The sequence below is a fragment of the Arvicanthis niloticus genome, chromosome 27 (genome assembly GCF_011762505.2).
Source record: "Arvicanthis niloticus isolate mArvNil1 chromosome 27, mArvNil1.pat.X, whole genome shotgun sequence".
NCBI lineage: Eukaryota > Metazoa > Chordata > Mammalia > Rodentia > Muridae > Arvicanthis > Arvicanthis niloticus.
This window is the reverse complement of record NC_133435.1, coordinates 22,855,381-22,874,887: the sequence shown is the minus strand read 5'-3', so window position 1 is coordinate 22,874,887 and position 19,507 is coordinate 22,855,381.

Genomic DNA, 19,507 nt, shown 5'->3' with positions numbered 1-19,507 from the left:
TCTCCATGTTCTTGTCCATTATTAAGTATCTTTCTGACTCTGATTACTGCTGGTCATATATTTATGGATATGGGATCATTTCCTGAATGGTGATCAGTTGTCAAATTAAATATATATAACCTCATTGTAGAAAGTTTTGTAGAAAGTTTTGGTATGATGTACCTTCATTTCATGGGTGGGTAGGGAACACCCTTGAAGAAACAGGAGTAGATGGGAAGGGAGAGGGAGATTCTGGGGTGAAAACCAGGAAACAGGATAACATGTGAAATGTAAATAAAGAATATATCTAATAAAAATAAATAAATGTGTTTTATTTATGGATAATATAACATGGCATATAGGAATTAAGCACATTAATTAATTAATTAATATATACATATATGTGGTATATGTATATATATTATATAAACACACTTCTGAACTAATTAGGAGTTTGGAAAATTAACTGTATATAACGTCATTGTAGAAATCAGTTTTCTTTTTGCACACCAGAAAGAATGAAATTACAAAAATTCCATTTGCAGTAGCATCAAATATATTGTTTTTTCAGAAAATGGTAAGTTAATTCTAACATTGGAAATGATGCAAATGTTAAATTACTTAATAAAAAAGAAACTTAATTAGATTACATTTAATGTCTTATCTTCAAATTTACTGTTCAAAATCTAATGAGGAAGAGACTCTAATAATGGCTTGTAGACCAGTAGGATACAATTGAGAGCCCAGAAAATTAAACCTGATTTTTGGTCAGTTGGCGTTTACAGAAGTCCCAAGGCAATTTGGCAAAGCTGGGTAAGGTGCAAAGACCACACTTATATAGTGCGCTTATAGATATAGTAATATATATATATTACTATATATATATATATATATTACTTACATATATGTAATTATATATTATATATATATTATACTTACAGATTGTAAATATTTACCTCATGCCATCTATAAAATTTAGCTCATGGATGTAAATTCGAGAGCTAGAATAGAGAAACTTGAAGTTTTGAAACAAGAAAAATTTTTTATGATTTTGTGTCAGAAAGAGTCCCTAGATATGCCACTGAACCTTGATTTTAAAATGGATAGCCTAGTAGTGATTGAACTGGCAAGCTATGCTCACTGGTGTGATAGTGGCATAAATGACATGGATTTAATACTCACTCTGCAAGATGGAATCCACTTCTGATATTGTCAACTAGGCCAAAACTTTCTGACTGGCATGGTCATAAATATAGGGAAGACCTAATACTATTATTTTTCAGTAAGATCATTGTACTAAATTGTCCCTTAAGCTCCCATCTTTATACCCATAGATTAGTGTATCTCTCAACCCTCATTGTAGGAATTTCTTTTTGCAGATGGTGATTAATACAGAGAACAGTAGCTGTTGAGTTCATTACAATCAATACCACTCATTTTCCTCCCAAGATTTTGGGATTATTTAATAGAGGACAGAAGGAGTGTAAGCAGTAGATAGTAGACATCTGCAATAGAGTTTTTATCTTATTTCATTTTTATTTTTTATTGGATATTTTATTTTCATTTCTGATATGATCCCCTTTTCCCATCCCCCCCAGACCCAGGAACCCCCTATCCCATTCACCCTCTTCCTGCTTCTATGAGGATGTGCCCTCACCCACTCTTCCACTCCCACCTCCCCACCCATGAATTCCCTCACACTTGGGCATCCAGGCTTCACGGGACCAAGTACTTCCACTCCATGCCTGACAAAGCCATCTTCCCTTACATATACAGTTGGAGCCCTGGGTTCCTTTCTATGTGCTCCCAGCCTGGTGATTTAGACCCTGGGATCTCCGGTTGATTGGTATTGTTGCTCTCCCCATGGAGTAATAAACTCTTTCAGCTCCTTCAGTCTTCACTCTCACTCCTCCTTTGGGAACCCCATGATCAGTTCAATGGTTAGCTGTGAGCATCTGCCTCTGTATATATTAGGCTCTGACAGACCTCTAAGGAGACAGTGTATCAGGCTTCTGTCAGCATGCACGTCCTGGCATCCACATCAGTGTCTGTGTTTGGTGACTGCACAAGAGATGGATACCCAGATGGACCAATCTCAGAAGGTCCCTCCTTCAGTTTCTGTCCCAAGCTTTGTCTTCATGTTTGCTCCTATGAGTACTTTGTTACTCCTTCTCAGAAGGACCAAAGCACCCACACCTTGGTCTTCCTTGTTCAATGGCTTCATATGGTCTGTGAGTTGTATCTTGGATATTGCGAGCTTTGAGGATAGTATTCAATTATCAGTGAGTGCATACCATGTGTGTTCTTCTGTGATTGGGTTACCTCACTCAGGATGATATTTTCTAGTTTAATCCATTGGCCTAAGAATTTCTCAAATTCCTTGTTTTTAATAGCTGAGAAATATTCCATTGTGTAAATGTATCATATTTTCTGCATCTGTCCCTCTGTTGAAAGCATCTGGGTTCTTTCCAGTTTCTTGCTATTATAAATAAGGCTGCTATGAACATAGTGGAACATATGACCTTGTTATATGTTGAAGCATCTTCTGGGTGTGAACCAAGGAGTAGTATAGCTGGGTTCTCAGGTAATGTTATGTCCAGTTTTCTGAGGACCCACCAGACTGATTTCCAGAGTGGTTGTATGAGCTTGCAATCCCACCAACAATGGAGGACTGTTCCTCTTTCTCCACATCCTCGCCAGCATCTGCTATCACCTGAGTTTTTGATCTTAGCCATTCTAACTGGTGTAAGGTCAATCTCAGGGTTTTTTTGATTTGCTTTTCGATGATGACTAAGGATATTGAACATTCCTTTAGGTGCTTCTCTGCCATTCGAAGTTCCTTCCTTGAGAATTCTTTGTTTAGTTCTGTACCCCATTTTTAATGGGGTTATTTTTTCTCGAGTCTAATCTCTTGAGTTCTAATATCTACATATTGGATATTAGCTCTCTATTGGTTGTAGGGTTAGTAATGATCTTTTCCCAATCTGTTGGTTGCCATGTTGTCCAACTGACAGTGTCCTTTTCCTTACAGAAACTTTGCAATTTTATGAGGTTCCATTTGTTAATTCTTGATATTAGAGCATAAGCCATTGGTGTTCTGTTCAGAAACTTTTCCCCTGTGCCTAGGTATTCGAAGGTCTTCCCACCTTCTATTCTATTAATTTCAGTGTATCTGGTTTTATGTGAAGGTCCTTTATCCACTTGGACTTGAGCTTTGTACAAGAAGATATGAATGGATTGATTTGCATTCTTTTACATGCTGACCTCCAGTTGAACCAGCACCATTTGTTGAAAATGCTGTCCTTTTTCCACTGGATGGCTTTAGCTCCTTTGTCAAAGATCAAGTGACCATAGGTGTGTGGGTTCATTTCTGGATCCTCAATTCTATTCCACTGATCTTCCTGCCTGTCTCTGTACCAATACCATGCAGGTTTTTAAATCACTATTGCTCTGTAGTACTTTTTGAGGTTAGAGATAGTGATTCCTCCAGAAGTTCTTTTATTGTTGAGAATAGTTCTCTCCATCCTGGTTTTTTTGTTATTCCACATGAATTTGCAAATTGCTCTTTCTATCTCTATGAAGAATTGATTAGGAATTTTTATGAGGATTACACTGGAACCTGTAGATTGCTTTTGGCAAGATGGCCATTTTTACTAAATTAATCCTGCCAATCCAGGAGCATGGGAGATCTTTCCATCTTCTGAGATCTTCGATTTCTTTCTTCAGAGACTTAATGTTCTTGTCATACAGATCTTTCACTTGCTTGGTTAGGTTCACTCCAAGGTATTTCATATTATTTGTGACTATTGTGAAGGGTGTCATTTCCCTAATTTCTTTCTCAGCCTGTTTATCCTTTGACTAGAGGAAGGCTACTGATTTGTTTGAGTTGATTTTATATCCAGCCACTTTGCTGAAGTTGTTTATCAGGTTTAGGAGTTCTCTGGTGGAAGTTTTAGGGTCACTTAAGTATACTATCATATCATCTGCAAATAGTGAAATTTTGACTTCTTCCTTTCCTATTTGTATCCCATTGACTTCCTTTTGTTGTCTAATTGCTCTGGCTAGGACTTCCAGTATTATATTGAATAGGTAGGGAGAGAGTGAGCAACCTTGTCTAGTACCTGATTTTAGTGGGATTGCTTCAAGTTTCTCTCCATTTAGTTTGATGTTGGCTACTGGCTTGCTGTATATTGCTTTTACTATGTTTAGGTATGGGCCTTGAATTCCTGATCTTTCTAAGACTTTTACCATGAAGGGATGTTGAATTTTTTCACATGTTTTCTTAGCATCTAGTAAGACGATCATGTGGTTTTTTTCTTTGAGTTTGTTTATATAGTGGATTATGTTGATGGATTTCTGAATATTGAACCATCCCTGCTTTCCTGGGATAAAGCCTACTTGATAATGATGGATGATTGTTTTGATATGCTTTTGGATTGGGTTTGCAAGAATTTTATTGAGTATTTTTGCTTCGATATTAATAAGGAATATTGGTCTGAAGTTTTCTTTCTTTGTTCTGTCTTTGTGTGGTTTAGGTATGAGTGTAATTGTGATTTCATAGAAAAAATTGGGTAGTGTTTCTTCTGTTTCTATTTTGTGAAATAGTTTGAAGAGAATTGGTATTAGGTCTTCCTTGAAAGTTTGATAGAATTCTGCCCTAAAACCATCTGATCCTGTGCTTTTATTTATTTATTTTTTTTTTTTTTTTTTTTTTTTTTTTTGGTGGGGACACTTTCGATGGCTGCTGCTATTTCTTTAGGGGTTATGGGACTGTTTAGATGATTTATCTGCTCATGATTTAACTTTGTTACCTGATATCTGTCTAGAAAATTGTCCATTTTGTCCAGTTATTCCAGTTTTGTTGAGTATAGGCTTTTGTAGTAGGATCTGGTAGTTCTTTGAATATTTTCAGTTTCTGTTGTTATGTCTCTCTTCTTTTTGGGGGGGGGGGCTGTCAGGGTTTCTCTGTGTAGCCCTGGCTGTCCTGGAACTCACTCTGTAGACCAGGCAGGCCTCAAACTCAGAAATCTGCCTGCCTCTGCCTCCCAAGTGCTGGGATTAATGGCGTGAGCCACCTCTTCCTGGCATGTCTCCCTTTTCAGTTCTGATTTTATTAATTTGGATACTGTGTCTGTATCCACTGGTTAATCTGGCTAAGGGTTTATCTAGCTTGTTGATTTTCTCAAAGAACCAGCTCTTGGGTTTTCTTTTCTTTTTTTTTTTTTTTTTTTTTTTTTTTTTTTTTTTTTGAGTCTTTGTATAGTTCTTTTTGTTTCTACTTGGTTGATTTCATCCCTTAGTTTGATTATTTTCTGCTATCTACTCCTCTTGGGAGAATTTGCTTCTTTTTGTTCTAGAGCTTTCAGGTGTGCTGTCAAGTTCTTAGTGTATCCTCTCTCCAGTTTCTTTTTGTAGGCACTTAGAGCTATGAGTTTTCCTCTTAGCACTGCTTTCATTGTGTCTCACAATTTTTGGTATGCTGTATCCTCATTTTCATTAAAGTTTAAAAAGTCTTTAATTTCTTTCTTTCTTCTTTGACCAAGTCATCATTAAGTAGAACGTTATTTAATTTCCACGTATATGTAGGCATTTCATTGTTTTTGTCATTATTAAAGACCAACCTTAGTCCATGACGATCTGATAGGATGCAAGGGATTATTTCAATCTTATTGTATCTGTTGAGGCCCATTTTGTGGCCAGTTATATGGTCTATTTTGTAAAAGGTACCATGAGGTACAGAGATAAAGGTACATTTCTTTTTGTTTTAGGATGAAATGTTCTATAGATATCGGTTAAATCCAGTTGGTTCATTGCTTCTGTTAATTTCACTGTCTCTGTTTAGTTTCTGTTTTCATGATCTGTCCATAGCTGAGATTGTGGTGTTGAAATCCCCCACTATTGTTGTGTGAGGTGCAATGTGTGCTTTGAGCTTTAGTAAAGTTTCCTTTCTGCATGTGAGGTGCCCTTGCATTTGGAGCATAGATGTTTAGAATTGAGATTTCATCTTGGTAGATTTTTTTCTTTGATAAGTATGAAGTGTCCTTCTTTATCTTTTTTAATTGCTTTTGGTTGAAAGTCAATTTTATTTGATATTAGAATGGCTACTCCAGCATCTTTCTTGGGACCATTTGCTTGGAAAATTGTTTTCCATCCTTTTAGTCTGAGGTAGTGTTTGTCTTTGTCACTGAGGTTTGTTTCCTGTGTGCAGCAAAATTTGGGGTCCTGTTTATGTATCCAGTATGATAGGCTACATCTTTTTATTGGGGAATTGAGTCCATTGATGTTAAAAGATATTAAGGAAAAATGATTGTTGCTTCTTGTTAAATGTTGTTATTAGAATTAGAATTATGTTTGTTAGCTATCTTCCTTTAGAGTTGTTGGAAGCTTCCTTGCTTCCTTGCTTTTTCTAGATTGTAGTTTCCCTCCTTGTGTTGGAGTTTTCCATCAATTATCCTTTGAAGTGCTGAATTTGCTGGAAGATATAGTGTAAATTTAGTTTTGTCATGGAATATCTTTGTTTCTTCATCTATATTAATTGAGAGTTTTGCTGGGTATAGTAGTCTGGGCTGGCATTTGTGTTCTCTTAGGGTCTGTATGATATCAGTCCAGGATCTTCTGGCCTTTATAGACTCTGGTGAGAAATCTGGTGTAATTCTTATAAGTCTGCCTTCATAGGTTACTTGGCCTTTTTCCCTTACTGCTTTTAGTATTTTTTCTTTGATTTTTTTTACATTTGGTGTTTTGATTATTATGTGACAGGAGAAATTTCTTTTCTGGTCTAGTCTATTATAGTTCTGTAGGCTACTTCTATGTTCGTGGACATCTCGTTCTTTAGGTTAGGGAAGTTTTTTGTATGATTTTTAAAAATACATTTACTCGCCTTTTAAGTTGGGAATCTTCACTCTTATCTATACCTATTATCCTTAGGTTTGGTCTTCTCATTGTGTCCTGAATTTCCTAATGTTTTGGGTTAGGAGCTTTTTGTGTTTTGCATTTTCTTTGACAGTTGTGTCAATGTTTTCCATGGTATCTCCTGCACATGAGATTCTCTCATCTATCTCTTGTATTCTGTTGGTGATGCTTGCATCTATGACTCCTGATCTCTTTTCTAGGTTTTCTGTCTCCAAGGTAGTCTTTTTTTAGATTTCTTTATTGTTTCTACTTTCATATTTAGATCCTTGATGGTTTTGTTTAATTCTTTCACCTGTTTGCTTGTTTGTTTACCTGTGCTCTCCTGTACTTCTTTAAGGGAGTTATTTATCTCCTTCCTAAAGTCCTCTATCATCATCATGAGAAGTGATTTTTAATCTGAATCCTGCTTTTTCAGTGTGATGGGGTGTCCAGGGCTTGCTATGGTGGGAGGATTTGGTTCTGATGATGCCAAGTAACTTTGGTTTTTGTTGCTTATGTTCTTGCACTTGCCTTTTGCCATGTCATTAACTTTAGTGCTACCTGCACTCATTGTCTCTGAGTTGAGCCTCTCTTTCCAGTTATCTTGCTTATGTCAGAACTCCTGAGAGTCCAGATGTCTCTGTGATCCTGTGATCCTAAGCTCCTGGCTGGAAGAACTTCTGGGACTCAGGCCACCTCTGGGATCCTGAAATCCTGCTGCTCTGAGTGCATTGGTTCCTTTGATGCTCTGTGTGCAGTGGTTTCTCTAGGATGGCTCAGGATATGGTGTCTTTACAGAAGCAGACCAGCTAGTTTCTGCCCCAGCTGAAAGGGTGCAATAATGTTTTATTTATTGATCACAGTAGGACAATTGCATACATGAGCTCACAGAAGCTCTGAGTTCATGTACAACACCTGTACAAGATGAAGCCAGCCAAAATCCCAGTCAAAAAGCCCCATCCCTGTCTGAGAATCTATTTGGTAATTAATGGCTGTTGATCAAGGTTGAGTAACTTTTCTTCAAATATGCTCCCACTGCAAAGCTACCCACGTCCAATAGATGATTCTACACTCTTGTGTACACAAGCAGCACTAATTAGACTCCTGAGTTTTGAAACAGACACGCACACAAGACTGCCTACAAACAGGTATGTGCGTGCACACACACACACACACAAACACACACATATAAACACACACACACATACACACACACACACGGGCAGGGAAAAAAATTGAAGTTGTATAAAATAGGGGAGAAATTGGAAATAAGAAAATGGAGAGTGAGTTTAATAAAAATACATTATATGCATAAATGAATTTTTCAATAAAATTGTGCCTAGGGAAAGAATAAATTGATAACTTGAGCTTCCACAAACTAAGAACTTGTGAGCTTCATGCTAGAAATGAAATGATAAACAGATAAGACACAAGACACAAGATTTTGAGTAGATCTTCAAATCATGTTTTCATAATTGTTATTTATATATCATAAATTTCTCATAATATATATAGATATATTCCATAGTATGATAAAGAATCCTTTTGAAACTCACAATATTTTGAATATATATTTTTCTGAATAAACAGAAATTGCCAAAAAAAAAAAAAAACAGGAAAAGATACCCAACATGATTAAACTTAGGGTAAAGTAAACTTAAACCAGCAGATTCCACTTCATACTTCTGTAGTAGTTATAATTCTGTTTTTTAAAGGCAAATATAAGTATTGTTGAAGATGTAGAGAAATAGAACCATCCCACACAACTAGAGTGAATGCAATATTGAATATTATACTTCAAACATGTTGTAACTTTCTTAACAGTTAAAGTGAATGGAATCCAAGAGCACAACAATTCGACTTATCACTGCATTCCAAGGAGAAACAAAAACATATATCCATAAAAAGTCTTGCAATTAGAGATGTTCAGAGCAATATTATTCATAATAGCCAAAAGATGAAGACTGCCTTAATGCACATCAGTTGACAAATGGATGTAAAAATGTAACGCACTATACAAATTCCATTTAGCAGCTAAAATATTTGAGGGCAATTTGGATTGTGAGAAAGAATTTCTCAAACTGTACTGTGTGTGTTGTTGAATAACTCTGAATGTATTCAAAGTTATTAATAGTAAGAATAAGTACATTATTATGGGTTGTTTTGATTGTCTTTCTGACACAATGTAGAATCAGTTTGGAAATGTGTCTTCAATGGGAAATTTCCTAGATTAAGTTGGCCTGAAGTCATTCCTGTGAGGGATTTTCTGAATTTGGGTCACTGGGTTTGAAAGACTTACTGTGAATTTGCACTGCACCATTCTTGGGCTGGGCCCAGGGTTATTGCAGTCTGGACTGATTGTAGTGTTAGCATGCATGCATTCATTGTTCCTGTCTGTGGATGACCTATGGCTAGCTACCACAGGTTCCTGCTCCTTTGGTTTCCCTGTGATAATACAGGACTTTGTAGCTAAACAAACCATTTCTAAGTTAAGGAAAGAAAAATCAGGGAAACTAATGAGTGAATTGATAAAATTATTGAAGGAAAGTTTGTATATTGAAACACATCAGTTACTCGGGCTAGAGAGATGGCTCAGCAGTTAAGTGTTCTTGCTTCTCTCTTGGAGGTTCTGGTACCAATCCAAGCACCCATACACAGACATACATACAGGAAAGATACTCTTTCCCTAAAGAGAAATAAAACAATTAAAGTCAGTTATTCTTAATATTAATTTTTCATTAAAGGTCACTGAAGAAGCTGATAAGCAGAAAGTTATCGGGTTGCGATCAGCAGAAAACCTGAATGACAGTTGGTTGCATTCATCAGAAGACCAGTTTCAAAGTGTGGTTCATGCTTCAGAAAATGAAAATCACAGTGCAATTCGTGTATCAGAAAACCTGAATCCTAATTTGGCGAACACATCAGCAAATAAGAGTCAAACTGAGGTGCCTGAAAACCTGATGAACAGTGTGGTTCATGAAGCAGAAAAACCGCATCAGAGTGCTGCAGCCCTAGGTCTACAAAAACAGGATGGACAAACTGAAGAGCAACCTGTTCCTGTTGAGGAGAATCAAGAAGATGATGGGTAAGGCCACCGTGGTATTTGACAGTAGATGTTACTCTCTAGTAATGCTCATAGGAATGATGACCATGTTGGATACTTCTTAAGCATAGCACCATCACACTTCCATGATTATAAGATGCTGATAATCAATCATATGTTGTGTTTTCCAATTCTCTCGACATGTTTTGTTTTGTTTTTTTTCTTTTTTTGTAAAAGACAACCACAGTTGGCAAACTCATGTGACAACTAACATTCTAGAAGCTGGAGTAAAAGGGAGTTTTGATTGGAAATTACAATAGTAAACAATGTTTTGACAGTGTCTTTACAATATAGCACAAAGTTATTGACTTTGGGTTGTTTAAGCATAAAAGTTTTGCTTCTCTGCACTAACCTTTTCCTTGACCTGTATTATTTCTCAGTACTTGTAGAGTGTGTCAAGGGAGCTATCCATCAAATGACACCTACTGAAGAATATTTAGAAAGTACATGTACACACACACACACACACACACTACACACATGCACACACATACAATATTCAGACTCTCACAAAAAAAACACACACACACGTATAAAAATAACAGCAGTCTCAGGAATAAAACTATTATATGTAGGAAAGCAAATACAGTGGTTTTGCACTTAATTTCATGGATCCATTTATTGATGCAGTTTTCTCACATTAAGGGAAGTGAATGATTATTGACAGTATGTTATTTTATAGCTCCTATTGCCTGCTGATAAATCAGTATAAGTTCAATCTCACCCATTTCTTTATGATACGTGATTTATCATCAAGAAAATATTTAATTAAATTTATCAAAATCCTTACAATTATTAAATATAGAACACTGAAATCGCCACATTTATTTATTCTTTTTACACAGTATAGTAAAAAGATCCATTTAGTTGGTATGAAGAACAAATAAATATATTAATTAGAATATCAAAACATAGTTTCAATAGATAAAGAAGCCATTATCCAATTAAAAATGTTTATATGCCGGGCAGTGGTGGCACATGCATTTAATCCCAGCACTTGAAAGTTGGAGGCCAGCCTGGTCTACAGAGTGAGTTTCAGGACAGCACAGCTATGCAGAGAAACCCTGTGTTGAAAAACCAAAAAAAAAAAAAAAAAGTGTTTATACAGATTCACCAGTAATTTTTTATATGGGCCAAAGGTTTACATTCATTATCTGATTCTGTTTGTTGTTAATACTAGAAGAAGATTGTTAATATCAGAGTTTCTTTAAAGCATAGGTTTGAAAATCCATACGTTATCGTTTGATTAAAATGAATTGCATAACCAGTTTTTAATGTCGACATGTTTTATTCATTTTCTTTAAAATGCAATGTTAAATGAAAGTGCATTTTGAAAACACCTTTTTCTCTTCAGTTATCTGTTTTATGCAAGGTTTTTTAATTTAATCTTTGTTTGATGGTAAGTACCTAGCATCCTTAACACTATAAACTTGAGAAATGAGGATTGCCTTAAGGTTTTGGTCAGCCTGAATTTATAGTAGGACAGGCTCAGGCAGAGATACATAGAAAATCCAAATCCATCTTGACACTTAACACACACATAACACACACAAACACACACCATACACAGGGACATAGGCACACACACACAAGCAAGCACAAATGCATCCAAGCACTCACACATGCACTCACACACAGAGAGAGGTATGTGGGAGGGAGATTGAGAGAGATATCTCGCTGGTCATTGTGCCTATCCCCATTTCAAATGTTAAAACCATGAGATAAACATAGGGTGTAATCAGCAGGACTTTGCTTCTCTGTCAGACTTTTCACTATATTGAATACAATGAAAGATTCTAGTGTTTGTTAATTTATATGAACCTGAAAAGCTTGGACCTGCATAGAAAATCTGAATGCAGATTGTAATTTTCATGCTTTTATAGCCCTGGGACTTCTCCCAGAACGTATCATACGCAATTATTCTTTACGTCTTCTACATTTTATCTTGGAAAAATTTTCAAGTCCAGCTAGAACAATGATGATAACCAAGCCATTCATTTGAATAATTTTAGAAAAGTATCTGCACATTTCAGGAACTCTGTTTTGTAAAAGTTGATCTTTGAGTATAATTATTTTAAAATATGGTTTTTAGAGTGAAACGTGACAACCCAAATATAAAAGTTGAATCAGAACTTCCAACAGAAGATTCAGAACAGCTTCAGGTGATCTTGGATGGTCCAAGTTTGGTAAGTCAGGTGTATTCAGAACACTATTTTCCTTTCTCAAGCAGTGTTGTACAGGAATACATAGGCACCATGAGAAAAATCTCATGAGCAGTATGAGGCATATTCACTCTGCAGAGATACATACAGGCAAAACTCCAATGCATATAAGTAAAACAATGAATAAATTTAACAATTTAAAAATTAGATTTTGCTAATCAGTTGTGTGTGTTGTCCAGTGACTGTGCTAGTGAGTATGAAATAAAGACAACTTGTAAGACTTGGTTCTCTTCTTATATTGTTTATGTTCCAGGGGATGTACTCCAGTTACCAAGCTTGGTGTCAACTACCTGTACCTATAAAACTATCTTGTCTGTATGAAATACATACACACGTACATACATATATACATACTTACATATATATGTATTTAAGTATACATATAAAGTACCTATAAAACTATCTTGTATTATACTTACATATTATGTATGTATGTATGTACATACGTGTGTATGTATTTCATACAGACAAGATATTCAGTAAACATATATATATGTAAGTATATATGTATGTATGTGTGTGTATTCTGCTAAAATGCTAATAACTCTAAAGCTCTAATAACTTTAAAGTCGATGTCATCTATTATTTGTGACTATCACACATATGAGTAATTTAATGCATATACTCCCAATCTGGATATCCAACACATCTTTAAGATCCCTTCCCAACATCATGTCTCCTCGTTCTTCTCCTCCTTCCTTCTACTCCTTTTCTTTTTTCTGCATGTTCTTGTGTTGGGAGCCGACATTAAGCAGAAAGCGGCTAGAAAGCAGCTATCATCTTTGCAGCCATCTGGAACTATATACCCTGATAGAGACGTATTTTTCAACAGCCTACAACAGCTGAGCACACTCTGACAAACATCTTGTTTATCCCACATAGCTTGTTCTGCTGTTTAGGACCCCAGCTGAAACATCTTGTTTATCCCACATAGCTTGTTCTGCTGCTTAGGACCCCAGCTGAAACATCTTGTTTATCCCACATAGCTTGTTCTGCTGTTTAGGACCCAGCTGAAACATCTTCTTTATCCCACATAGCTTGTTCTGCTGTTTAGGACCCCAGCTGAAACATCTTGTTTATCCCACATAGCTTGTTCTGCTGTTTAGGACCCCAGCTGAAACATCTTGTTTATCCCACATAGCTTGTTCTGCTGTTTAGGACCCCAGCTGAAACATCTTGTTTATCCCACATAGCTTGTTCTGCTGTTTAGGACCCCAGCTGAAACATCTTGTTTATCCCACATAGCTTGTTCTGCTGTTTAGGACCCCAGCTGAAACATCTTGTTTATCCCACATAGCTTGTTCTGCTGTTTAGGACCCCAGCTGAAACATCTTGTTTATCCCACATAGCTTGTTCTGCTGTTTAGGACCCCAGCTGAAACATCTTGTTTATCCCACATAGCTTGTTCTGCTGTTTAGGACCCCAGCTGAAACATCTTGTTTATCCCACATAGCTTGTTCTGCTGTTTAGGACCCCAGCTGAAACATCTTCTTTATCCCACATAGCTTGTTCTGCTGTTTAGGACCCCAGCTGAAACATCTTGTTTATCCCACATAGCTTGTTCTGCTGTTTAGGACCCCAGCTGAAACATCTTGTTTATCCCACATAGCTTGTTTTGCTGCTTAGTGACCGCAGCTGCATGGTGCACGTGGTAAAATGGTTTCACCTGTGTTCTCCTGTTTGTGCTCATAAATACCCAGGATTTCCTTGTAGTGGTGTGGTGTAGGAGTGGTGTAGTAGGAGTAGGTGTAGTGGTGTGTGTGGTGAAGACAGTAAAGGAGACTTGACTACAGATCCTCTGGCTTGTCTCTATTCTTCGCATCTCTTCCCCTTCTTCCCCCAACTCTCTCTCTTGCTAGACCCTGACCTGCAGAACAGAGCAGGCCATTACATTCTTCTTCATTATTAATTATTCTACCAAGTGTGATTACTGCTGGTCATATATTTATGGATGTGCGGCCATCTCCTGAATGGTGATTGACTCTCAGTACCAACACTTCCTCCACCCAAAAAATTCACGCATCATCACCAGCCATCAACTACCAATATCTCTTCAGAAAAGGATGGAGCCTCATGAGCCATTCCTCTGTACATTCTGTCATTCTGATTACTCCCTGTATGTTGTGTGTAGGTACCATAGCTACAATGAGTTCTTGAAAGTTGGTTTCCATTTTGTTCTATTGAAAGTGTTCTTTGCCTTACAGAAGAAGATTTGCAATTTTAGGAGGTCCTTTTTGTCTAGTGTTGATCTTAGAGTATAAGCCATTGTTGTTTTGTTCAGCAAAATTTCATCCATGTGCAGGTGTTCAAGTCTCTTACTCAATTTCTCCTCTATTAGTTTCAGTGTATCTGGTTTTATGTGGAAGTTCTTGATCCACTTGGACTTGAGGCTTGTAGAGGAGGTAAGAATGGATCAATGTGCATTTTTCTACATGACGACCCCCAGTTGATCCAGCACCATTTGTTGAAAATGCTGTCTTTTTCCACTGGATGGTTTTAGAACCAGCTCCTGGTTTTGTTGATTGTTTGTATCGTTCTTTTTACTTGTTCTTGGTTGATTTCATCCCTGAGTTTGATTATTTCCTTGAGAAATTATTTAAATTGCCTTTCTAGCACATGGTTTAATCCTTTGTATCCCAAAGTATTTTATTTTCACAAAATATTAAATCTAGCATAAGGCCATGCTCATTTCTTAGAGAGATAGTATAGCTAGGAGAACAGTAGTTCGAGTATGGGAGAAGCAACGTGACATGTGTTATCTTCTCTACATGGTGCTTTTCTGTCAAACATTCTCTGCTTCAGTGACTTGGAGTTGACAGCACTTCTGAAGCATTTTCATTCTCACCAGGCTATGGAAGAAAGTCTTTAGACTCTACTCGTGGTATCAGGAACTCATGGCAGACACTGTTTTAAATGGTTCACTAAGACATAAGTTCTAAATTAAATGACACAGGTATCAAATGTACTCTCATGGCTAATGAAGAACAGGTCTGTGTGAGAGCACTGTGTGTGAGAAGGTGAAGGATGCGGTTCACTGGACCTCAGATGTGAGCACCACTGTGTTTTCTACATGATTTTCTTTAGAGAAATATTGAGTTCTCAGCGTTGTAAATTATTATCTTTTATAGGATAGCTTCACACCACTTATACTGGCTGGAATGAAAAACAATGACAACCGGGTAAAATTTTTAGAAGACCAGACAGGAAAGATCAAGGAACTTGATGAATTAGACAGGTAAAGTTATTAATTCTTTATCTTTAAGTCTTTATGGGATTCTATAGTGTGCACAATCCCTGAAGCCCTGTTGCTAGAGTTTCCAATCCTATTAAATAGTCATAAAACCCCACATAATCCAGGTATTATAATGATAAGGCATATGCCATAATTATAAGCTATATGCCTAGATTGGACAGCCTAGATTCTAGCACTGAACTAACTTACTCACCAGCTATGAGACCCCTTGTTTCTTGAGGTGTCTCCTGGACAGGGAGTTCTGGTTCTTGGTGGCGTCTCCTCTTCTTCCTCCATGCTCTCTTCTCCCCTCACCTTGCTCCTCTCCTCCTACCTACCCTGCCCCCCACTCTTGAGTTTCCCTTCTTATGTTTCCCCTCCACTGCCCAATCACTGGTTTAGCCTCTTTTAAGTATAGATTTTGAAGTCTATACTTTAATATTTGATTAAAAATGAATAGCTTAAACATTTCTTTTAAAAAATCTGCCTTTTATATTCATTCCTTTAAAAATGCTATATTAAATGAAAGTACATTTTGAAAAGAATTTCTTCTCTTCAGTGACTATTTTCTTCAAATTTTTTCTTTATTTTTGTTTGATAATGAATCCCTAACATTCCCAACAGTCATACATTTGGAAAATGGAGATTACCTTAAGATTTCGATCAGGCTCAGTGAGTAGTGGAACAGCCACAGACAAGACTACATAGAACCCACCCCCCACTTACATGCATGGAACCACCCAACAAAGCACACCCTCACACATGCAAACACCCAAGCACAGACACACACACATGCACGCACGCACACACATGCACACACACACACACACACAGAGATGCCCCCCACACACAGGGAGAATCTATATGTCATTGTGCATATCTTTATTTCTGTAATGTTTGCCTTAATAGGTTGTATAGGTTGAGCATTTAAATGTGAAAACCATTGGAGAAACATAGGCTTAAAAAGCAGCAAGACTCTGTTTCTCCTCCAACCATTTCCACTTCATTAAAGACACATGGGAAGCTTTAGTGTTTACTAATGTATATGGACTGGAATTGGTAGGACGTATATAGAAAAGCTGAATGCAGTTTGTAAATTTTATGTTTTTATAGCCCCTGGAACTCCTCCCAGAAAAATAATGTATCCATTTATTCTTAAATTTCCTACATTTTTCTTGCAAATGCAAAACTGTTTCATGGGACTCACTGTGCCATTTTGGACAAAGTGAAACCATGAGTTCTTTTAATATGCATGTTTGATTTGAAAACGATGATGACTAATTCAGTGTTGCAAAACTTACTTTTGCATGAATGACAGGGTTGGTACATCTCTCTGCCTCTGTCTGATTCTCAGACCATTTTCAGTTCAGAGAGCAGAATTATGTGAGTCAGTAACTGGACACCAGTGCAGTCTCCAGGAAAAGTTTTATTCTTCCCCTCTGCTAGTGGGTAGACAAGGTTTCCAGGCACCCTCCTGTTTCTGTCTCCCCAGTGCTGGATCCCTAGTACACACCGCAACACATTTGGCTGTATTTTTTTGTCCCTCAAAACTTCTGGCAAATCAAACTCAGGTCCTCATACTTGCAACTTGGGGACTTAACAACTGAATGATTGTGTCAGTCCATGCCTTTTTAGATTTCGAAAATAAAAGTGCTACCTAACAGTTTCCTCAACACTGAAGAGGCTGAGCCAGGAGAACTGGGAATTTGGGCTGTGAGATACTTTCTAAAGAAAAATCTAGTTGAAAATCTCACATTATTAGGTATAGTTTTTACTAAAGTGTGATGATAATTTATGGTCATCTTCTATTCTATATCTAGAATATAGAATATTCTATATTCATCTTTCATTGAAATCTACTTGAAGATGAAAAGTAATTTTGATAGAGTATTATGGAATAAATTATGGTTCCAGAATTTCTGAGCATGAATTCTCATACTCAGAAAATCTGTCACCTGTTCATATGGGCTTTCTGTGTTTAATTCTTACAATTATAGAATCTGAAATATGTTGTCTTTGGAATTAAAATAAGTTTAAAGCAAGTTCAATGCTTAGGACAATGGGTGGTAATTACATAGTAAGGCCTCAGAACAGCTAACCCTTTCCATTGTTTACAGGTATTTGTTTGATGCCTATAAGGAGTACAGTAGTATTAATAAAGTAGGTTTTTACTAAATATGAGTGAGACTTTCTTTTGCTGAGAATGACACTGGAAATATTGGTGTATTTACCTGTATCAAACAAGGCATAGGATATTATGTTTTCCCATTATCTTAACTGTTATAATACTTGACCAATATTTATTATTTTAAAATTATTACTATTGTTATCAGTATTTTAAAATGCATGTACATGTTTGTGCTTGTAGTTGAGTATGCAGATGTGAGTGCAGGTGGCTGAAGAAGGCACAGGTATTATATGTCTCTGGAGCTGGAGTTAGAGTTGGCTGTTAGCAACTCAAAGGCATGGGTTCTGGCTACTGAACTCAACTCCTGTGTAGAAGCAGTACCTGCTGCTAACTGGAGTTTGGTTTCCAGTTGTAAGTTCCATCTTTTTATGATTGTATTAGTGGTGTCAATTGTATATCAATGTTCCTCTTCTTGTCTACAGCTTATTTCCTTTGTAGAAAAACATTTTATTTGTAATACCTGGTAAGTTTTATGGATAGGGAGAATACAATCTTTGTTCTTTATTTTACAAATTTAATATTTATCTGAAAGGATTTTATGTTTTTGTAGGTCTTCAAAGAAAACTTCCAATGGAAAAAAAAAGGTATGGGGAAATTAATTTTAAATCATATTTAGTTTGGTACAGTAGAAAAGTCAAAGAAATATATTATAAAGTGACTTAGAAATATAGTATAAAATAAAATAAAAATTAATATTTTTTCTTATATTCAAATATTTATTTCCAAGACATTTTTTAAAGCCACTAGTAGTAAAGGTGTTTTTCCTGCCGGGCAGTGGTGGCCCACGCCTTTAATCCCAGCACTTGGGAGGCAGAGGCAGGCAGATTTCTGAGTTCAAGGCCAGCCTGGTCTGCAGAGTGAGTTCCAGGACCACCAGGACTACACAGAGAAAGCCTGTCTGGAAAAACAAACAAAACAAAAAAGGTGTTTTTCCTTTCAAAACCAGGTCTTTCAGAAGCATCTTGCTTGTTACTTATGTAAAACATGGGCATCTGTCTCTTCTTTATATTTAGTATATAGGGTGCACAATGTGAAGGGATCTGAAATTGCTAATATTCATTTTATAGGTCAAAGAACAAGGAAATCATATGTTTGACCTTAACAAACTACTCTCATCATCTGAGGGAAAAGTAGAGGCCTGTGAGATATGCAGTTATGACACTATTTTGCACCTTATTGAACAGCTCATGAGACAGAACAAAGGTAAAAGTTTTGCATGCAGTCTCTGTGTGTGCTGTTGACGAGGGTGACTGAGTATTGCCCATGACACAGGCTTGCTTGATATCAAAGAAGAGAAAACTAGTCTCAGCAGGAGCTGCCACCAAGCTTCTGAGCTTCAGAGAGCAAGCATGACACTGTGGCCTTGGGGTTGTTACACTAGACTCACGGGTTACAACAAAATGGAACAGGCCAGTCAGCCAATTCATTAAACTGGTAGGTTGTGCCTTTTTGTTACTAGTATCTTTATGAGACTGAAGGATTGAAGCAACTCTCCAGAGTCACTTTGGTAAAGGATGCTAAATCTCCTCATGATGGCTCTGCCATACAGTATTTGAGGAGGCGCTCTGAGACCCCAGCTTTGTTTTATTGCCTCCTCTCTTTTACTTGCCTTATGTTAACATTGTCTTCTGTAATTTTTAAAAAATGTTTTATTTTTATTAACTGTGCGTGTGTATGCACGCATGTGTGTCTGTGTGTGTGCATGCGCGCACACACCTGATTGCGAGCATCTGTTTGCATGCACAGACTAGAGGAGAAGTTCTGGTGTCCTGCTCTATCACGGAGGTTTAAGGTAGGTTGACACACTAGCACCAATAATCTTGTCTGCAGCTCTCAGGGGCTGGGCTTACAGGCACATGTGTAGTCATATGTGCTTTTTGTGTGGAGATTTG